Below are 22,490 nucleotides of genomic sequence, written 5' to 3' on the forward strand. Positions count from 1 at the left end.
CATCCTCCTGGCAGCATGGGCCCCTCCCTCAAGCATATTCACACTAAGGTATGAAGAACCAAAAGCACAGTGTGATGGGATGAGGTCCTCAGGGAACAGAGGAAGGCAGGATGGAGGAAGCCCTGTGTGGGTCATGGGGGTGAGCTGTAGAGGCTAATAAGGAGAGATTCCCCCTAAAAAGTTTTATGAGATTTTAATGTCTTAAAAGGTGCCCTCCAATTCTGAAGCACAAAATGATTTCAAATTGAGTATAATCCTAAAGACAAGATTATTCATTGGTCATTGTAATTGCAAAGAATTGGAAACAAATCCAAAGCTCACCAGGAAGAAATAGTGAAATTAATTATGATACCCGATCCAGTCAAAAATAAATAATTTTTTAAAAAAAGAAAGACAAGGAGGGAGCCACAAACCAAGGCAAACGGGCAGCCTCTGGAAACTGAAAATGGCAAGGAAACATTCTCCCCTGAAGCCTTCAGAAGGAAACAGCCTTGCTAACACTTGATTTTAGATTTCTGACCTCAGAACTGTAGCAGAGTAAATTTATATTGTTTTAAGCCTGAGTGGCCCAGGACCCCTCCATACATGTGTGTGTGTGTGTGATCTTAGCAAGAAACAGTAGCACCTACAGGTGCTTGGACTCAGCAATGGCCGTCTGAGGCCCCGTCCCGGAGCATAAATTGTAGCTGGACTTAACTGCATCTTGAGCATCCCCATAATGGTAGGCATGGGCATTGCAGTCAATGGTCACAGGACATAATCATTATTTCATGAATCAACCCTAAGATCTTTATTCCCCCCCCTCCATCAATTTTCCCCCTTATATAGTTATCACCATTTTTAACACACTTTCCCCTAGATATTATCTTAAATTTATCACATTTCCAATACTCAAATTAGCACTCCAGAGGGAGGTAAGTATATAAATGCCAATTTTTCCCTAATTATGCACAGTTAATGTAGCTTAAACAGTAAAGCAAGGCACTGAAAATGCCTAGATGAGTATATTAACTCCATAAACACACAGGTTTGGTCCCAGCCTTCCTATTAACCCTTAATAGACTTACACATGCAAGCATCCGCACCCCAGTGAAAATGCCCTCCAAGTTAATAAGACTAAGAGGAGCTGGTATCAAGCACACATCCGTAGCTCACGACACCTTGCACAGCCACACCCCCACGGGAGACAGCAGTGATAAAAATTAAGCCATAAACGAAAGTTTGACTAAGCCATATTAATTAGGGTTGGTAAATTTCGTGCCAGCCACCGCGGTCATACGACTCAGGAGGACAGAATTTTTTTCCTTTCAAACTTTGTATTTTGTATCAGGGTAATGTCCATTAACAATATTGTGATAGTTTCAGATGTCAGCCATACATATACATGTATCCATTCTCCCCCAAACCCTCCAAGAGGATGGGTTTTTATGTTGGAATTATGGCCCCACAACATGGACTCGCCTCCTAGCTCCCCAAGCTGGCAACTCCGATGTTGACCAAGTCACGTGAACTGTCTGCACCCTTGTTCCCTGCTTGGGACAGTGAGACACTGTATGAGGCCAGCCTGGCAGTGTCCTTAAGAGGGTTAGGTGAAAGGCTAAGTGGAAAGCCTGTGGCTGGAAGAACGTGACAATGGCAACTGTCTGCATCAGGATGACTTAATCCTTCTGCTGGGTCTGAACTTGGTCTCAGCTCCTGGCCATGCCTGAAGGCTGAGGATCTTTCCCTCCTCTTCATATCCTTCCAGAAAGAGGAGCCAGGCCCTACAGGCCAGGGGTGGGCAGCCCCCTTCTGGAGACCCAGTGTCTCAGAGGCCACCTAGCCACAGCTGGCCCAGGGCATCACCCACAGGGGGCGGCACTGCTACCCTTTCGGTGGCCTCCCTTCCGTGTTTGAGTTATCTCATTATCCTCCTAACGCTGCTGGTCATTATTACTACCACGTTTACAGATGAGGAAACAGAAATAAGAAGGTTGCATAACTTTCCCAAAGTCACACAGCTGGGCAGTGATAGAGACAGGTTTAAATCACAGCACCACGTTATTAGCCTCCACCCGGGCTGCTCCTCACAGTGAAGCCCAGGACGTCCCAACTCCCCTGGACCCAACAGCAAGTCCTGTCCTGACCGTGAGGCCAGCTGCCCTCCTAACCCTCTGGAGGCTGGGCTTGATGGGGCTGGCGGGGGTGGTTGAGGAATCAGGGGGTGGGTGCGGGTGCTCCCGAGGCACGTCCTAGAGGCATTGACTCAGCCGATCAGCTGAGCGGGTGACCTTCCTGACACACTTTGGAGGAGTGGGGCCCCAGGCACTGGTGGTCACTGGGTTCCTCAGGAGAATGTGACCAGGTGGGGTGGACAGTGCTCTGGGCGCCTATGGGGGCAGCACCAGCCTCTCTCTCGTCTAGACTCCAAGGCCCTGTTTTGACTCTCCGCTGCCCATGGAAGGAGTTCCCCCTCTGATTTCAAATCTTTGACTTTTGAATCCAAGGATTAGAAAGTCATGTCATCAGAATAACAAAATGTCAGGGCCTGGAAGGGGCTCTGGGCTCCCCCATCTGATGGAAAATAGGACCCAGGTGATGCATCGGAAGCTGAGGACACTGTGGAGGCACCCAGTGGGCAGCCCAGCTTCCTCCAGCCCCACCCGGGTGCCCCCACAGGGAGGGCTGAGGAGCACTAGCAACTGCCCAGAGCAAAGAGGCCAAGCCAAGGCCACTGGGGAGGTGGGCTCGGGTGTGAGCCTCAGCAGACCCCCAACATCTGCTGCCCGCCACCCCCCTCCTACCCCAGGTAAGTTTCCATCAGCCCACCTGCTCAGCCTTTCAGGAAGCAGTGCTGGGCCCAGGACATCGTGACCATAGAAACCTCAGGGGGTCCCAGACTGTTGCCTGTCAGCCTCCTCCTCCCCTAGGGCTCTCTCTATGGGCTCCTCCTTCCTCCAGGGTGGGGGAAACTTTTTTTTTAAATTTATTTATTTTTAATTGGAGGATAATTGCTTTACAACATTGATTTCTGCCATACATCAACATGAATTAGCCACAGGGGTACATATGTGCCCTCCTTGAACCTCCCTCCCACACCCCACCCTTTCCCACCCCTCTAGGTTGTTACAGAGCCCTGGTTTGAGTTCCCTGAGTCATAGAGCACATTTCCATTGACTATCTATTTCACATATGGTAATGTATATGCTTTCATGCCACTCTCTCCATTCATCTCACAGGGTAGGGGGCTTTAAGGAACCTCCCTCCTCAGCCACTTACCCTCTGGGGACCTTGGACAAGTGGCCTCCGCCTCTCTGAGTCTCAGTTTTACATATATGACATGGGGACGATAAGGATTTAAATCAGCTGGCCCCAAGTTTTTGACACTAGGAACAGCTTTTTGTGGAAGAAAATTTTTCCAAGGACTGATGAGGGGATGGGAGTGACGGGGTGTGGCTGTAAATACAGATGAAGCTTCGCTAACTCGCTCACCACTCACCTCCTGCTGTGTAGCCCAGCTCCTAGCAGGCCTTGGATCAATACCAGTCCGTGGCCTGAGGATTGGGGAGCCTGGTTTAAAGAAGACCCCCTATGACAGGGCCTCCATACTGGAGGCAAAAAACCACAGAAGGCCACCGTTTGCACCCCACAGTTCTGGAGCACCCCGTTCCCCTTTAACTCCCGAGATGGTCCTTCTCAATTACCCTTGACCAGCCCTGCCTTGCTCTGTCAGCCTTCAGATGTTGGACCCCTGCTCGGGAGGCCTCCCCAGTTGCCCCCAGACTCCTAACCATTTTAAACACTTTCGGAGCCCCCACAGTGGGCCAGACCCCATTCAAGCTCTCTTGCTGTGCTACCTCATTTAATCCTTCCCTCAGCCCTGGGTGGTGACTTGAGGATTATCCCCATTACACAGATAGAGAAACCAAGGGGCACCCGGAGAGAGCTCCGTAAATGTGTGTCAGATGCACAAAACCTGGGGATACTCACCTGCTCCAGGCCTGAGTGGTACCAGAGAGACGGGCGTGGAGCAGAAGTTGTGTCTGCTCTTCTGTGCTCTCTTTGGAATACCGCCACCCTCCCCACCCTCTGGCCACCAGCAGGAGCTGTTTCCTCAGAGTCCCAGAGATGCTTCCCACCCACTGAAGCCACCCCCAGCCCTGGAACTCATTGGATTCAGGAAGGGAGCCTGGGGGTCGACAAAGGCCATCTCTCCACCACCTCTGTGCCTGCTGCCGCTTTGCCCTCTGGCTAATGAGGGCCTGCACTGGAGAGGACTTAACAAGATAAAGAATCCAAAATAACTTGGCGGTTATTCAATGGGGAGGAGCCAGGAGCAAGATAATGTGGGTTTAGAGAAGAGGAGAAAGGTAGGGAGGAGGGCAGAGGGTGGAAGTGTGTGCTCCTCACCCAGGACCCTTTCTCTCTGCTCTCCTCCTGCTCTCTGATCTGAGACCAGATAGTTCATAGAGGTTCATGTATGTTCAGAAATCCTTACCACATGCACACCACAGCAAGCTTCTAGAAGACACTGCCCCTGAGCGTGTGGCTGTGTCATGAACGTCCAGGCAGCAATAGGGCTGCTTAGGAAAGGCTGTGTGGCAGGGCACTGCCTGTGAGTGGGGTTGTGGTGGTGCTGGGAATGCCCGGTTATACCCATTTTGCAGACAGGGAAACTGAGGCTCAGAGACTCTATGGGTCATGCCCAAGGCCACACAGCTCACTAGTGGCAGCCTGAGCCATACGAGGCTACTTTGGTTCTTAAAATGGTATTCATCCCCTTTAAAATTCCATTCCTCACATACAAACATAATCACGTAGAAAGAAATGTCTTGTAAATAGAAAACCTTGTAATGGAGGTTCCCTTATCCTTGTGTACAATGATGCCCTGGGAACTTCTGATCCCTCCTCTCTGTGAATTTCTCTCTCTCTCCTCTCTCTTGAATCTGGGTTATAGAATGGGGAGCAGAGTAGTCCCAAACATAATACAAAATTCCAAGTGACATGAAGGTGGGTGCAAGATACTGAATAAGCTGTTTTAACTGGCACCAGCACCTTGTTAAAGAAAATGATTGACTGAAAAGGAGATTAAGGATTGGCTGTGTGGGGAAGTGGGTTAGGGAGGAAAGATACAGTGACAGTAGAATTCCATGATGTCAAGCTGTTCCCACTGTGTGTTACTGACAGGACCCCTTCGGTCCAATCTGGCCAAAAAGCTGGGGGTTGTACAGACACTGAATGGGGAGCAGGTGCTCCAGGGCTGCACATGGGTCCACACCTCTCTCTCTTCTTGCACTTACCTGGATGCCCCAGAATTTGCAAAGACTGACTTCTTTGAGATGTTCCTGTAGACTGAGCCCATTTGCCTCCTTTGTCCATACTTCATCCCCACCAGATTCCTGGATCAACCAAAACTTGACTGGATTTAAGAGGCATAAGGCACAGCTATAGCAAAAAGGATGGTAATTCTTTGCAGTCCTCTTTGACACCAGGGACACAGGGACCATCTCCTCATTGGCTGGGATTCAGAGCAATAGGAACGCTCATTCACTGCAGGTTGGAGTGTAAAATACAACAGCATTGAAAACATGTTGGTGGATCCTAATAAAATCAAACCTCTACCACTCCTGTGTCCTGGCTCTTCGGCTCCTAGATATTTACCCAAGAGAGATGAGAACATATGCACATGTGCATAACAGCTTCACTCATCTAAATCCACACTGGAATTACACATCTATTCATGAGCAGAAGAAAGGAAAAGTGAATGGAATGATGATATGCCTACAGTGGACGAGCCCTCAGCAATAAAAAGGGACCAAAGATATAGACAAAGTCATCAGTGAACCTCACAGTTGAGCAGACACAGGCTGGGAGCATTCTGATAACATAAAATCCAACAATGGATCAGAAAGGTGAATACCTATGGGGAAGCCAACTAGGAGAGACCCTAAGGAGTCAGCTGGGTGCTGGAAATGTCCTGGAGCTTTATCTGGAAGTGGTCACACAATTGTTTACAACGTAAAAACTCATCCAGCAGACCAGGCTCTGTGTGTTTATGTGAACTGTATCTCAGCCAAGTACTGTTTTGTTTTTTTTTTTTTAAAAAAACCCAAATCTCCCAGAAGTCAAGGAGACACAAGCACAGCTAGAGTTCCAGCAAACATGCACTCTGGTATCGCCGGCCTCCTTGGGGCTGAGTCCCAGGGAGTTCAGTCCAAAAGGAGAGCACAGTGCCCCTTCCTCCCACCCTGCAGGGAGGGGCAACAGCCAAACCCAAAGGCCAATGGGCTTTGAGATGAATAGAGACAGTAGGGAGGCGTCTCCAAGACCCAGTGCCTGGCACAGTTGACCTCAGCAGCCTGGCATCACTGTGCAGTCACTGAGACCTGTTTCCAGGCCTGGCTTTGGTCTTAAGGAGGGTTCCCTACCACACCTCATCCCACCACACCTTGTCCGTGTTCTTCTGTAGATTTCACAGGTCATGGCTCTATTTCTGGAACAGGCCCTTTATCTACATTCTTTGCAGCACTTGAGGGGAAGTAACAAGAAAAACTTCAAGCCTTAAGTTTCTTAGAAAGAATCAGCCTAAATGAATCTAATGAATCAGCCTAACTGTGCCAAACTGACACATTTTGGGGTGGCAAACTTTGCTCTCCTACACTCTCTAAGTCTTTCCTCAACTGTGAGCATAGCTAATCATGGGCTTTATTTTATCTGGTTGTCAGGAACATTAAATGATTTAAGGCTTGTGTGTGTGTTAGTCACTCAGTCGTGTCCAACTCTTTGTGACCCCATGGTCTGTCCATGGAATTCTCTAGGCAAGAATACTGGAGTGGGTTGCCATTCCCTTCTCCAGATTTTAGGCTTAGAAGGCACTTAATCTGGTTACTACTCTCCAAACTGAGTTCTGATTGGAATCTCCACCGTCTGATTTGAAATCTCTAACAGCAAAGACTGCCCTTTAATCTCCTTAGAAGGGACTGTACCAAGTCATCCCAACTACCCAGATGTCAGCAAGTTCTAGGACTTGAACCTTGGATACACATCTCAGTACTGAAGAAGATCCCACCTGATACCTGGTCCTGATAAGTACTAGTGACCTTGAATCAAACTGAAGAGAAAGAACAGTAGCTGACAGTCAGGTAGACTGTTTTTGCCTGAGAAGATGGATCAAGACTTCATACTTTAAGTGAACATGAAGCCCCTCTCCTTTTCCTTTCCTTTCCTCCAGCATTGATCTGGAAAGATAAAGTTCTCATCAGTATTCCCCAAGCCATTGCTAAGAAAGGTGATCTCTCAATTGAATTTATTGTCAAAGTTTCCAACCCATCCACAACTATTTAAATCAGATTTGCCTCCACCCACTAAGAGCTCATCCACATCCAGTAAAGCCAAACTATTGCTAGTGTGTGGGAGGGAAGGAAAGTACAGAATTTGTGGCAGGCATCAAGCAAGGAGTCCAGGCAGCTAGTGCTTAAAAAACCCAACTCCCCAATGGCTTCCAGAAAAAGGGTTTTAAAGACAGGGTGAGGGAGAGAGTTTCAGAGTGTGTGATCAGCTCATGGATGTCTTCTGATTGGTTGGTGGTGAAGTAATCAGGAGTCAACATCATCAAGCTTCCAGGATCTATGTGGCCTGAAGGTAGGGGACCCCTGGTTTAAACAAGGCATCCTGTGATGGGGCCTCCACACAGGAGGTAAAAAGTCACGGAAGAGAGCCCCACAGTGCAGGGGAAACCAGCTCCCCCTTAACTCCTGAGATGGTCCTTCTCAGGCCCCTTGACCTGATCTGCCTTGCTCTCTCCACCCCTCAGCAGGCAGACACCTGCTCAGGAGGCCTTCCCTGCTGCCTCCTACTCCTAACAATTCTAAACACTTTCTGGTCCCTACAGTGGGCCAGGGGCTTCCCAGGTGGCAGAGTTGTAAAGAATCCGCCTGCCAATGCAAGAGACCCAAACGATGTGGGCTCAAGCCCTGGAATGAGAAGATCCCCTGGAGGAGAAAATGGCAACCCGCTCAAGTATTCTTGCCTGGGAAACCCCATGGACAGAGGAGCCTGGTGGATTGCAGTCCATGTGTTCGCAAAGAGTCAGACACGACTGAGCACACACACGTGCATAGTGGGCCAGATACCAGTCAAGCTCTTCTGATGTGCTACCTTGCTTAATCCTTCCTCCAGCCCTGGATAGTGACTCAAGGATTATACCCAATATACAGATTCAGAAACTGAGGGCCAGAGAGGTAAAGTCACTTGCTGGAGGTCACTCAGCTACTAAATGGCTGAGCACAGAGAGGCTATCTTCAAAGTAAATGGCCTTTGCTGCTATACTGGGTTGTTATCCTTCCCAGAAGCCCTGTTTACCTCTCCCTTCATGCAAAATAACTCATCACTTGTCTATTTATTACTTATGTGCTTCTTTCTCCCCATTGAGCATCTAGACCAGTATTTCAAGACTGACTTCTTTGAGATGTTCTCATAGATGGAGCCCACTTGCCTCCTCCATCCACCCTCCAGCCCCACTAGATTCCTGGGTCAATTAGAATTTGACTGGATTTAAGGGGCAGATGGTGCACTTGGAAAAGAAAGGAGGAAAAGAGGGGGAGATTCTTTGCAATCTTCTTGGACACTGGGGACATGGGGACCATTTCCTCATTGACTGGGATAGAGACAACTGGAATTCTCTTTCACTGCAGGTTGGAGTGTAAAATACAACAGTGCTGGAAACTTGTTGGTGGATTATAGTAAAGTTAATCCTATACATTTCCTATGTCCTGGCTCTTCTACTCCTAGATATTTACCCAAAAGAGATGACATCATATGCACATGTGCATAACAGCTTCACTCATCATAACCTCTCACTGGAAACAACACAACCGTTCACCAGCAGAAGAAAGGGAAAAGTGAATGCTCTTTACAAACCCTTGGACTATAGCCCACCAGGCTCCTCTGTCCATGGATTTATCCAGGAAAGGCAAGAATACTGGAGTGGGTTAACATTTCCTCCTCCAGTGGATCTTTCTAACTCAGAAATCCAACCCATGTCTACTGGGTCTCCTGCACAGGCAGATTTTTTTTTTTTTTTTTTTTTTGCCATTTTATTTATTTTTTTACTGAAGGATAATTGCTTTACAGAATTTTGTTGTTTTCTCTCAAACATCAACAAGAATCAGCCCTAGGTACACCCATGTCCCCTCCCTCCCATCTCCGTCCCCATCCCTCCCTTCTAGGTTGTCACAGAGCCCCTGTTTGAGTTCCCTGAGGCATACAGCAAATTCCCATTGGCTATCTATTTTACATATGGTATTGTAAGTTTCCATGCTACTCTCTCCACTCTATCCCTCCTCCCGTCCCCCCATGTCCATAGGTATGTTCTCTATGTCTGTTTCTCCACTGCTACCCTGCAAATAAATTCATCAATACCACCTTTCTAGGCTCCATATATATGTGTCAGTGTTTGATACTTATATTTCTCTTTCTGACTTACTTCACATTGTATAATAGGCTCTAGGTTCATCCACCTCACTAGAACTGACTCAAATGCATCCCTTTTTGTGGCTTAGTAATATTCCACTGTATATATATACCACAACTTCTTTATTCATTCATCTGTCGATGGACATCTGGTTGCTTCCATGTTCTAGCTATTGTAAATAATGCTGCAGTGAACATTGGGGTACATGTGTCTTTTTCAGTTTTGGTTTCCTCAGGGTATATGCCTAGGCGTGGGATTGCTGGGTCATACGGTGGTTTTATTTCTAGTTTTTTAAGGAATCTCCATACTCTCTTCCATAGTGACTGTACCAATTTACACTCCCACCAGCAATGCAAGAGGGTTCCCTTTTCTCCATGCCCTCTCCAGCATTTATTGTTTGTAGGCTTTTTGAGGATGGCCATTCTGACCGGTGTGAGGCAGTATCTCATTGTAGTTTTGATTTGCATTTCTCTAATAATGAGCAATATTGAGCATCTTTTCATGTGTTTGTTAGCCATCTGTATGTCTTCTTTGGAGAAATGTCTGTTTAGGTCTTTCCCCCACTTTTTGATTGGGAAATACCACTTTCTGGTATTGAGTAGTATGAGCTGCTTGTTTATTTTGCAAATTCTTTGTCAGTTGTTTCCTTTGCTATTATTTTCTCCCATTCTGAGGGCTGTCTTTTCACCTTGTTTGTAGTTTCCTTTGCTGTGTAAAAGCTTTTAAGTTTAATTAGGTCCCACTTATTTGTTTTTGTTTTTATTTCCATTACTCTAGGAGGTGGGTTGTAGAAGATCTTGCTTTGATTTATGTCATCAAGTGTTCTGCCTATGTTTTCCTCTAACAGTTCTGTAGTTTCTGGTCTTACATTTAGGTTTTTAATCCATTTTGAGTTTGTCTTTGTGTATGGTGTTAGGAAGTGTTGTAATTTCATTCTTTTGCACGTAGCTGTCCAGTTTTCCTGTAACCACTTAGTGAAGAGGCTGCCTTCCCCCACTGTATATTCTTGCCTCCTTTGTCAAAAATTAGGTACCCATGGGTGCATGGGTTTATTTCTAGTCTTTGTATCTTATTCCATTGGTCTATATTTCTGTTTTTCTGCCAGTACCATACTATCTTGATGACCGTAGCTTTGTAGTATAATCTGAAGTCAGGAAGGTTGATTCCTCCAGCTCCATTCTTCTTTCTCAAGACTGCTTTGGCTACTCAGGGTCTTTCATGTTTCCATATGAATTGTGAAATTTTTTGTTCTATTTCTGTGGAAGATGCCATTGGTAATTTGATAGCGATCATATTGAATCTTTAGATTGCATTTGGTGATATAGTCATTTTCACAATATTGATTCTTCTTACCCAGAAACATGGACTATCTCTCCATCTGTTTATGTTGTCTTTGATTTCTTTCATCAGTATCTTATAACTTTCCATATACTGTTCTTTTGTCTCCTTAGGTAGATTTATTCCTTGATATTTTATTCTTTTTGTTGCAATGGTGAATGGAATTGATTCCTTAATTTCGCTTTCTTATATTTCATTGTTAGTATATAGGAATGCAAGTGATTTCTATGTATTGACCTTGTATCCTGCAACTTTGCTGAATTCACTGATTAACCATAGTAATTTTCTGATAGTTTCTTTGGAGTGCAGGCAGATTCTTTACCAGTGAACCACAAGGGAAGCCCTGCAATGGACTAGCCCTTGGCAATAAAGAGAGACCGAAGATACAAGCAAGGTCTTCAATGAACCTCACAGTTGAGCACAGGAGCCAGACAAGTGAGCACAGGCTGGGAGCACTCTATTAGATAAAATCCAATAATAAGTCTGAAAAGCAATAACCCATGGCAGACACCAACTAGGAGGGACCCAAAGGAGTCATCTGGGTGCTAGAAATGTCCTGGAGCTTGACCTGGATGGTGGTCATGCAGCTGTTTACAACACACAAACTTGAACAGCCTACTAACATCTGTGTGTTTACATGAACATAAATAATATGTTCTCAATAAGCATATTGAGATATGTACCATATCTCAAGAAAGCACTGTTTAGAAAACACCACAAAACGTCCATGGTGGCACAGAGTATAAGAATCCCCCTGAGAATGTAGAGAACACAGGTTTGATCCTTGGTTCTGGAAGACTCCACATGTGATGGAGCAATTAAGCCCATGAGCCACAACTATTGAGCCCATGGTCTAGAGCTCCTGTGCTATAAACACTGAAGCCCACACCCCTAAAGCCTATGCTCAGCAACAAGAGAAGTCACAGCAATGAGAAGCCTGCACACTGCAATGAAGAGTAGCCCCACCCCCTTGCTGCAACTAGAGAAAGTCAGTGCAAAGCAATGAAGAACCAGTACAGCCAAATAAAATAAATAAATTAGTAAATTTTTTTTAAAAAAAAATTGAAAACCACCCCTAAACTCCCAGGGTCCAGGGAGACACTGGGAAAGCTAGAGTTCTAGCAAACATACCCCTTGGCATCACCAAGCTCCTTGGAGGTGAGTCACAGACAGTCCAGTCCAACAAGGAGAGCCCATGGTCTCTCCCCACCTGCCAGGTGGGACAACAGCTAAATCCAAAGGCCAATGGGTTTCTAGATGAATGGAGACAGTAGGGAGGCATCTTCAAGACCCAGTACCTGGCACAGTTGACCTCAGCAGCCTGGCATCACTGTGCAGTCACTGTGATCTGTTTCTAGGGCCTGACTCTGGTCTTAAACAGGTGAGAGGCAGCCCTCAAGTTTCATTATTCTATGTCCAGACACTTGTCTGAGGGTACCTATTCTCTGCACCATAGATCATAGGATCTGTTCTAAAAGTGCTGGCCACCTCACACTCTCAAAAAACCATTAACCAACAAGTGTTGATGAGGACATGGCAAAAGGAGGTCTTTTGTTTTGTTGATAGGAATGCTAATTGGTGAGGCTGCAGTGGGAAATGCAGTGTATGTGCCTGATCCTAAGGGCCTGGCATTAAGCTTCTAATTGCCAAGGCATCAATTTCAAACATCCATCTTGAATAAACACAACACCAACTGGACCACAGCTTATAGGAAAGCTCCCAGCTGGCCCTGCCCATGAAGTTTCCCTTTCTAGAAAGCCTTGGGGAACCTAGATAACCATGTGAATGACCTCACATGTCTCTTCCTACCTGTCTCACATGTCTCACATTCCTCACATGTCTCCTCCCTGATTCCTGCCTAACTACCCTTGAAGAGATATTTACTCAACAAGCGTTTAGTAACACATATACATGAGAGAGATCCAGGAGAACTAACTCACCAAAATGGTCAAAACCCTCACCTTAAATACTACCTTCAGTCAAAGACAGGAGAGGATGTTGAGGGTAACAGTTTGCAACTTCAAAGAGGAGGAAGGCAATTCACAGAAAAGCCAATATTTGGTAAATAAGAGCTTGATGCACAGAATGGATTCTGAGATCTAGGCTCTTTTGGGTTTCCCCACCACATCTCCCCAGGTTCTTCTGTAGAAGGCTCTATTTCTATAGGTCAAGGCTCTATTTCTATAAAGATGCTTTATCTATATTCCTTGCTGCAGTTGAGGAGGAGGTAACAAGAAAAACTTCCAGTCTTCAGTTTCTTAAAAAGAATCAGCCTAATTGAATCCTCATGCCAAAGCAACACATTGTGGGGTGGCAAATTTTGCTCCCCTACACTCTGTAAGTTTCAGTCTTTCCTCATCTGTGAGATGTAGCTAATCACAGGCCTTGTTTGATATGATTGTCATGAGCATTGAATGAGCTGAGGCTTGGAAGGCACTTAGTCTAGCTATGACTGAGCAAACTGAGTCCCAGTCGTCTTCTACCATATTTGAAATCATAAGAGCAAAGACTCCCATGTTATCTCCTTATAAGGAGATTACCACGTCCTCCCAATTACCCAAAAGGGAGTCGAGCTCCAGAGACTTGAACCTTGGATGCACATCTCATGACTGAAGAAGAACCCAACTGACACCTGGTCCTGTACAAGTGCTGGAGACCTTGAATCAAACAGATGAGGAACGGCAGGAGCTGACAGCCAGGTAGACTGCTTCTGCCTGAAAGGTGGCAGATGAAGTCTTCAACTTTAACTAAACATTAAACCCTTCTTCCTTCTTTTCCTTTCCTTTCCTCTGGCATTGACTTGGGAAGATATTGCCCCAATTGTGTCCCCCATTTCCTTGCTAAGCAAGACAATCAATCTTTTAACCATATTTATTATCGGAATTTCCAATCTATCCATAACTATCTAGATCAGATTTTTCTTCACTCATTAAGATTCATCCATGCACAGTAAAGCCAATCTACACAACTCACAGGTTGTGATGAAGGAAAGTGCAGTGTTTATTACATGTATTAAGCAAGGGTGACTCAGCCATAAAGAATCCACCTGCAATGCAGGAGATGCAGGTTTGATCCCTCGGGCAGGAAGATCCCCTGGAGAAGGAAATGGTAACCCACTCCAGTAATCTTGCCTGGGACGTTCCCATGGACTGAGGAACCTGGCAGGCTACAGTCCATGGGGTTGAAAAGAGTTGGACATGACTTAGCAACTGAAAATGAAACAAGCAAGGAGTTCAGACAGCTCATGCTTAATAAAACCCAAACTCTCTGATGGCTTTTAGGGAAAGGTTTTTAAAGACAGGGTGAGGGAGAGAATTGTGGGGTGGGTGATCAGCTCAAGGATATCTTCTGATTGGTTGGTGGTAAGGTAATCAGGAGTCAGCATCAGCAAGTTTCTGGGTTCTATGTCCTTGTGGGCAGCATACAGTTAACTTCTTCCACCTGGTGGGGGTTTTTGTTTCTGTAAAACAAGACCAAAGATTTGGCTTAGAATATTATCTGAGTCAGACACGGCTGAGTTGAGAGCATGTTTTCATTATCTATAGCTCTTCAGGAGGAGCTAAAGGTCTTTGCGTTTAATGGCTAACTATTATTATGTTGTGTTACTTGACCATTTTCCTTTGTTTCTGCATTTTCTCACTTTTCTGATTAAAGTTTTTCCTTGGAACTCGGGGAAGGCCTAGGAGGCTAAAGGTTTATTATAGATGTGGGGGTTAGGGCTCTCCCAGGAAGCTGCTATAGGGTGCCACTTGGTTATAAATGTGTCACAGGATTAACAAAAATGTAATGACTCTTAAAGGGCTTCCCAGGTGGCTCAGCAGTAAAGAATCCGCTTGCAATACAGGATACATGGGTTCAAACCCTGGGTTAGGAAGGTCTCCTGGAGAAGGAAATGGCAACCCACTCCAGTATTCTTGCCTGGGAAATCCCATGAACAGACGACCCTGGTGGGCTATAGTCCATGGGGTCACAAGAGTTGGACACGACTTAGCAACTAAACCACCATCAAGGACTTCTAAATAACACACCAAGGGTCAAAAAGCTGTGGGGACTAGAGATTGGTAGCACAGAATAATATCAAAGCCTTAAATCCTGATTGCATCTCTTGGTTAGGCTGACAGTGTGCTCAAGAGTAGCTGTGCTGTGCATATCTCTCAGTTGTGTCCGACTCCTTGCCACCCCAGGGACTGTAGCCCGCTAGGATCCTCTGTCCACGAGATTCTCCAGGCAAGAATACTGAAGTTTGTTACCATGCTCTCCTCCAGGGTATCTTCCCAACCCAGGGATCGAACCCAGGTCTCCTGCATTACAGGCAGATCTTTACCATCTGAGCCACCAGGGAAGCCCAAGAATACTGGAGTGGATAGCCTATCCTTCTCCAGCAGATCTTCCCAACCCAGGAATCAAACCGAGGTCTCCTGCATTGCAGGGGGATTCTTTACCAGCTGAGCTATCAGAGAAGCCCTCTCAAGAGTAGAGAGTAGTTAAAAGATAAAACCACAGGCTCAAAACGGCTTCCGTTTTGAGGAAGTCCATGAAACCAAACCTACATGTAACACCTGACTTAACTGTATCTCTGACCTTCCCCAGGAATGTAGTTTTAATCAGTCAGTCTAGAATTTTCTGGTCAGAACCATGGAGGTAATCTGTCTCCTAGGTCCTCTCCATCCTCAGGAGGAAGAAGCAATCTGCTTGACCTCTTCCTAAACAGTGATGAAAAACACATCATATAAAATTTACCGTCTTAAGTGTACATATAGTTCAGTGGCATTAAGTCCACTCTCATAATTGTGCCAACATCAGCACCATCCAGCCCCAGAAATTTTTTATCTTGCAAAACTACTCCTGACCTTTTAGATGCTGATTACACATTCAAAAAATTTAAAACACAAAGAGGGTCAAATAGACCCAGGATTGGCCCCAGCAGGCTATTTTGTGCCCTCTGACGTGTATGGCCTCACTGAACTCATACACAAAGACCTATGGAGCTGCAAGCTGTTCTCATTTCACTGCTGAGGAAACCAAGGCTGGGAGAGGTGAAGTCACTTGTCTAAGATCCCCCAGCCGGTGAGAATGGCAGAGCTGGGGATTTGAGCTGGATTCAGTTTGATTTCCAAGCCTGGGTTCTTTCTAGAACCACATGGCCTCCTAAGCAGAGTGGGGATAGGAAGTAACAGAGACGAGTGGCATAGGAATGAGGAGACTGAGCGGGGGTTCCAGGCAGAGACAGTGGCACAAGAAGGACAGGACGGGGGAGCCAGAGGTGTGTCCCCAGAGCCATCTGGAAAGGAGACTGGCTGACACCTTTGGGTCCACACAGCAGGTCCCACACAGAGGCTGGGGCCCTGAACCAGGGGCTGGGTTCGCTGGGGACAGTACGACCTGGAAGCTGATCGTAGACACATTCACAATGCCAGCGATTGTGATGGTGTCGACATTGTGGAAGGGCGTGCAGTAGGCATACTGCATGAAGAGGTTCCCGTTCACCATCACCTGTCAAGATGAATATACATGTCAAGAGAGTATGTGGGAGCACAGGTGGGAGCACCCCCAAGCTCCTGTGCCCCTGCCTCTGGACTTTAGACCTATGTCTAGTTTTCACATCAGTATTCTGTAGGTCTGGGCATCAGCCTTCAGAGCTGCGACAGTTATAGGAACATGCTTGGAACCCAAAATGCATGCAATCTCTAGATGGCTCTAGTTGCTGGATTTTTAGTTTTTCTCATCATTTGTTTATTGCAATAGGTTTGTCTTTCTAATCTTAACTCATGTGAGTATTACTGAAATATGCATATTGAAATATACATACAAATGTTGGTGGGGAGCAGAAGAGAGGTGACCTCAGGTTGCATGATGAGGGGGTAGGGACATCCATGTTCACACACAGAAGCACTGACACAGGTGGACTCATCCTCCTCCCCTCTCCCCAAGCTCAGAGACACTGCTCTGCTCACAAAAGCAATGTGCAATGTGCAGTAAAACTAAGCCATTAGTAACACCTGGATAAAGGCAGCAAGAAGATAACAGAACCAAAAATGTTCCCAGGGGCCTGGAGTGGAAGAAGGGCTACACCAGAGGAATGGAGATAACTTGGACTTTAAAGACCCAGGAGACCAAAAAGCACCATGGTGACTTATCTGGTGCTTATTTCCAGGAAAAGAAGCAACAGGTACACCTGTAGATGCAGATGAAGGTGTGAAAGGAGAATCCAGCCTTACAAGGAAATGGTCCTCTTCTCTGCACAAAGGTGTTGCTCATCTGACTAGTTAAAGGCTATTCAGGGCGCCTAACTGAGGTGAGGGACAGGCAGCTGAAGCAAACAGAGGAGAGCTCCTGCTCACCTTGAACCAGCTCTCTACCTGGAAGCAGAGCTCAAAGCGAATCCCCCTCTGGAAGGGCATCTGCATCTTCCTCTCCTCCGGCCCCCAGCTTCTGTTCTGCCTTGTGTTGCAAACCACATAGCCATTGTCCTCAAACCGAGGGCTGAAGTGGAAGGCAATGTTGTTGGTGTCACTGAAGCCCAATCTGAAAGTTCACTGCAAACCTAGGTCAAGGAAATTCAGACAGTATCCTGGCTTACTGCCAAGGGTGGCAACAGGAGGTGCTCACTCTGTGACTGACATCCGTATGGGAACCTGAATACAGCCTGAGTGGCTGGTCGGTACCCATCCCTAGTCTCTTCCCATCCCTTTGGTTCACCTCATTCACCTTAGTGTGGTTTTTTTTGCAGTTACCACATTTTGCCCTTACAGTGTGGTTTTCTAAAAATAAGGAGGAAACAGGTAAAGAAATTTGTGTCCAAGATGGAAGTGGAGAAACATGCCTAGAAGTGAGAGTCTTTGGGACCAAGTGGTGGCTCATTGGAGGTCAGCCCATGTCTACTCAGTTGGGAAAGAAGAGGACAAATGGAAAGAACAGGTGATACTGATGGGACACCTACAGAGATGGTGTCTAAAGGGGAGACAGAATAAGCACTAAGTCTCCAGGAGCGGGGACCTCACTGTGAGCCTCTGTCCCTCAGTGGAGGTTGGTGTGTATCTGTCTGTGGGGTCAGCAGGCCTGGATCCCAACCCCAGCTCTGAGGTTTTTGTCATTTGCAATGATCCAGGACTATGCTATCTTCAAGCTGCCCCACCCAGAAATAAGGTGACTGCCTTCCTAGGAAACCCCTAAGTAAGTAACTTTTTTGGAAGGACTATGAATGGATAGCTGGAATTAACTCTTTTAAAATTTTTTAAATTTATTGTTAATTGGAGGATAATTGTTTTACAATATTGTGTTGGTTTCTCCTGTGTATCAACATGAGTCAGCCATAGGTATACATATATCCCCTCCCTCTTGAACTTTCCTCCTGACTCCTCACCCCACCCCAGCCCTCTAGGTGTTCCAGACACCAGACTTGAGTTCCCTGTGTCACACAGTAAATTTCTGCTAGCTATCTAATTTTGCATATGGTAATGTGTATGTTACCCACTCAATTTGTCCCACCCTTTTCTTCCCCACTGTTTCCACAAGTCTGTTCTCTATCTCTGCATCTCCATTACTACCCTGCAAAGCGTTTCATCAGAACCATTGTTCTAGATTCCATATATATATGCGTTAATATATTAAATTTGTTTTCCTCTCTGTGACTTCATTCATCTACCTCATTTAACTGACTCAAATGTGTTTCTTTTTTTTCTTTTTTGAATGTGTTCCTTTTTAAAGTGAGTAATATTCTGTTCTATGTATGTACCACAACTTCTTTATCCAATCATCTGCTGACATCTAGGTTGCTTCCATGTCCTAGCTATTGAAAATAGTGCTGTGATGAACACTGTGGTACATGTGTCTTTTTCAATTATGGTTCTTCAGGGTATATGCCCAGGAGCCCTCTTATTCCCAGAGTTCATTTGCTTTCTCGGTGAAGGAGGCGACTTTTGGATGCTGTCCTCAACACTAGGGTGCTCTGTGAGGTTTAATCCAGCAGGGCCATGAGGAAATGGCATGGCCCTGAACCCAGCCGTCCTCCACCCAAGGGAAAGGAAACTCCAAGTGACTGAAATGGCAACATCTAAGTCCCTAATTCCTAAAGTGGAGAAACGTGTTTCTGAAACATCTCTGGAAGTAGTTTTCCTTTGGGGGTCCTCCAGATTCATTGCTGTGTTCCTTTGAAAATCTGCCCCAGGGAAGGAGAGAACAGCAGCTCCCATCGAAAAGGGACCCTTGGAGGTAGAGACAGGTCTATTAGACAGAGTGGAGTAGAAAGCCCTGCTGTGCTGGGAGGGTCAGCAGAGGGAGAGGGAGAGAGAGGGATGGGAGTTCAGAGTCAAGGTGCTGGATTCCCCTGCTGGCTGGGTTTCTGGGGAACTGGGTACCCCACTTCCCTCCGAGTCCCCTGGGTGCACTCAGGGCTCTCAGGGTCCCATGGTCAGTGTGGCCGGGTCACCTGGCAGGGGAGGCAGTGGCAGAGGAAGTCATCCAGAATCCAGATTCAGAGGTAGGGCTGTGGGGGAGGGGCCTGGAGGGATCCAGAATGTCTCGGACCCCATGCAAAGTGATGAGAGGACCAGCGAGGGCAGAAGCCAGCTGAGATTGGACAGAGAGGCTTCAGAGAGAGACCACGTGTCCTGAGGGGCCTCGGCGGACAGTGTGGACCTCAGGGTGCAGTCCACGGGGACCCTACCGTCACGGGCAGAGGTCCCAGGCCTCTGTACCACCTGGAGCTCCGGAGAGTTCCACCCAGGATTTGTGAACACCTGAGGACCCCTACTGCCTCTGAGAACACATGCAAGTTCTTCTCTGTTTCCCGATAGGCCCCCTTGAGAAGGAAGGGGATGGGAAACAGAACTGAGATATTTATATTTTGAACTGATTTGCATTTTCCAGAAAAGATCTTGAAACTGAAAGAGACCAAATTGCAACGTTAAAGGTGACTTTAAATATTTCCACATCCCCTCAAATGAGGGTTCTGAAGTAGATGGGGATGGCTATTAGAAATGGAGAAGGTTGACGCATCTGCAGCTCTGGGTCACTGTGCACGAAGTTCAGTCCTAGAACTTCTTCATCTGGGCTGGGCTGCTTCCCTCCCTAGACCGTGAGCCTCCATTCCCCCCTGTCTCTGGGGAGTCTGGTCAATGGTGCCCTGTCTGCTATAGGTAGGTGGCAGGGGGGCTGTGCATTGTTGGTAGGGGCGTGGGGCCCTTCCCATCCCCTGAGCCGGGTATGGGCTCTCAGAAGGTGCTCTGTGGACAATCCTGAGCTGACAGCACCGTGGTTTGCTCAGGGATGAGGCTGAGAGAGATGACCATTCCTAATACCTGTTCCCAACTAAGGAATGAACACTTCCCATGACGGTGATCTTGTGTCTGAATGGAGACCCCCTTCTATCCTCCTGGTGAAAGGGATGTGCTGCGGGAGGAAACAGTGGGTCACTGGGTCTGCCTCCTTCTCTCTGTCCTCTTCAGCACTGGGCAGGGGGCTGGCCTGGGTGTGGGGCAGCAGGCTAGGGGCCAAGTGCAGCCGTGAACAGGATAGAAGGAGGCTCAGCTCCACGGACCTTCCAGGCCTGGAGTGAGGAAGTTACACAGACAATCTGAGGCTGAGAGAAGGAGCCCCTCCCGCTCTGAGAGGATGTGATAGGGACAGATTGGCAGCCTGGCATCACCGTGTGTCACTGCATCCTGTCCCAGGGCCTGGCTCTGGTCTTGAGGAGGCAAGAGATGCCCCCAGAGCTCCGTTACTCAAAGACCCAGACACTCGTCTTAGACTCTCAGTTCTCTGCACCCTACACCATGGCATGTGTTCCAAATGTGTCAACCCCCTCACACTCTCAAAAACCAAAACCTGACAAATGTTGATGATGACATGGAGGAAGGAGGCCTTTTGCACCCTTGGTGGGAATGTTAAAAGGTGAGGCTGTGATGGGAAATGGAGTGAACATGTCTGATGCTAAGTACCTGGCATTAAGTTTCTGATCACTAAAGCATCCCTTTCAAACACCCATCTTGAATAAACACTTTGCCAGCTGTATGACAGCGTCTAGGTAAGCACCCAGGCCAGCCCCACCCCTGATGTTCTCCTTTCTAGAAAGCCTTGGGGAACCTAGATAAATGAGTGAGGGACCCCACATGTCTCTTCCTGCCCTCTGGTTCCTGCCTAACCACCCCAACTTGGACCTCAATAAATGTGGAACCCAGGTCTGCACTTTGAACCCCTCTTCCCAGCTGGATGATCTGGCTGTGTGGCATTCAGGACTTGAGAGGAATAATCCTTGTCTTTTCAAAGCTCTCTGATGGTCGTTGCTAAGCTGTGTCTTGAAGTCATAATAAGAACCACAAGGGCCGCACCAGCCACCTCATTGGTTCCAGCTGGGGAAATGTCTTTGGGGACTTCCACGAGTAACAAGGGCTCACGTGTGTCCCCAGGTGTTCCTAAACTGATAGCATCACCATACATAGGCTGAGAAGGACACCACAAAACAGTCTGGAGTTTCCTCTTCGAAGTAAATACAGAATTATCATATGATCCAGCAACTGCACTTCTCGGTATATACCCTAAAGAACTGAAAACAGGGTCTTTAGGAGCTATTTGTACTATGTATTCATGGTATTATTTATGATAGCCAAGAGATAGAAGCAACCCAAGTGTCCATCAGTGGATGACTAGATAAACAAGATGAGGTCTATACATACAAAGCAGTATCATTAGTCTTAAAAAGGATGGGAATTCTGACTCAGGCTACAACATGGATGAACTATGATGATGTTGACGAAGGAAGAAATTTTCCTACCCCTCTAGATTCTTCTGGCCAGTCCAATAATTAAATTGACAGGAGACAGTTTAACAGGAGAAAAACCTAACAAAATTTAATAGCATGTATACATGGGAGAGACACAGGAGAACTAACTCACCACAATGGTCAAAGCCCTCAGCTTAAATACCACCTTCAGCTAAGACAGAAGAGGATGTTGAGGGTAGCAGTTTGGGACTTCAGAGAGGAGGAAGGCGACTCACATGGGACCGAAAAGCAAACGTTTGGTAAATAAGTGCTTGCTGAGTACAGAGTAAACTCTGATCTCTGGGCCCTGCTGGGTCTTCCCACCACACCTCGCCCAGATTCCTCTGTACATATCACTGGTCATGGTTCTATTCCTGGAACAGGCCCCTTATCTACAGTCTTTGTAGCAGCTGATGGGGAGGTAACAAGAAAAATTGAAGTCTTTTTTTTTTCTTGAAAAGAGTCAGCCTAGAGCTTCCCTGGTGGTCTGGGGCTTAAGAATCTGCCTTTCAGTGCAGAGGACTCAGGTTTGATTCCTGATCTGGGAAGATCCCACATGCTGTGGAGCAACTAAGCCAACGTGCCACAGCTACTGGACCCATGCTCTAGAGCCTGCAAGGCGCACCTACTGAAGCTCACGTTCCTAGGGCCCATGGTCTGCAACAAGAGAAGCCACCACAATGAGAAGCCCGAGTGCTGCAACTAGAGAGCTGCCCCGGCTCACTGCAACCAGAGAAAGTACGTGTGCAGTAACAAAGACCCACCACAGCCAAAACAAACAGATTTAAAAAAAAAAATCAGTTTAAATAAATCCTCATGCCAGAGTGACACATTTTGGGGTGGCTAGTTTTGCTCCTCTGTATTCTCTAAGCCTCAGTCTTTCCTCATCTATGAGATGTATTAAATAGCTAATCATAGACCTTATTTTGCAAGTTTGTTGTG

At 46.7% G+C, this 22,490-nt stretch overlaps 1 pseudogene; it reads right to left on the reverse strand.

Annotated features, from left to right (window-relative positions):
* LOC122431456 overlaps positions 1-22,202 on the reverse strand; it is a 47,301-nt pseudogene extending 25,099 nt beyond the window's left edge.
* Between the last annotated feature and the right edge of the window lie 288 nt (positions 22,203-22,490).

Source organism: Cervus canadensis, chromosome 1 (assembly GCF_019320065.1).
Source record: "Cervus canadensis isolate Bull #8, Minnesota chromosome 1, ASM1932006v1, whole genome shotgun sequence".
NCBI classification, from domain to species: Eukaryota; Metazoa; Chordata; class Mammalia; order Artiodactyla; family Cervidae; genus Cervus; species Cervus canadensis.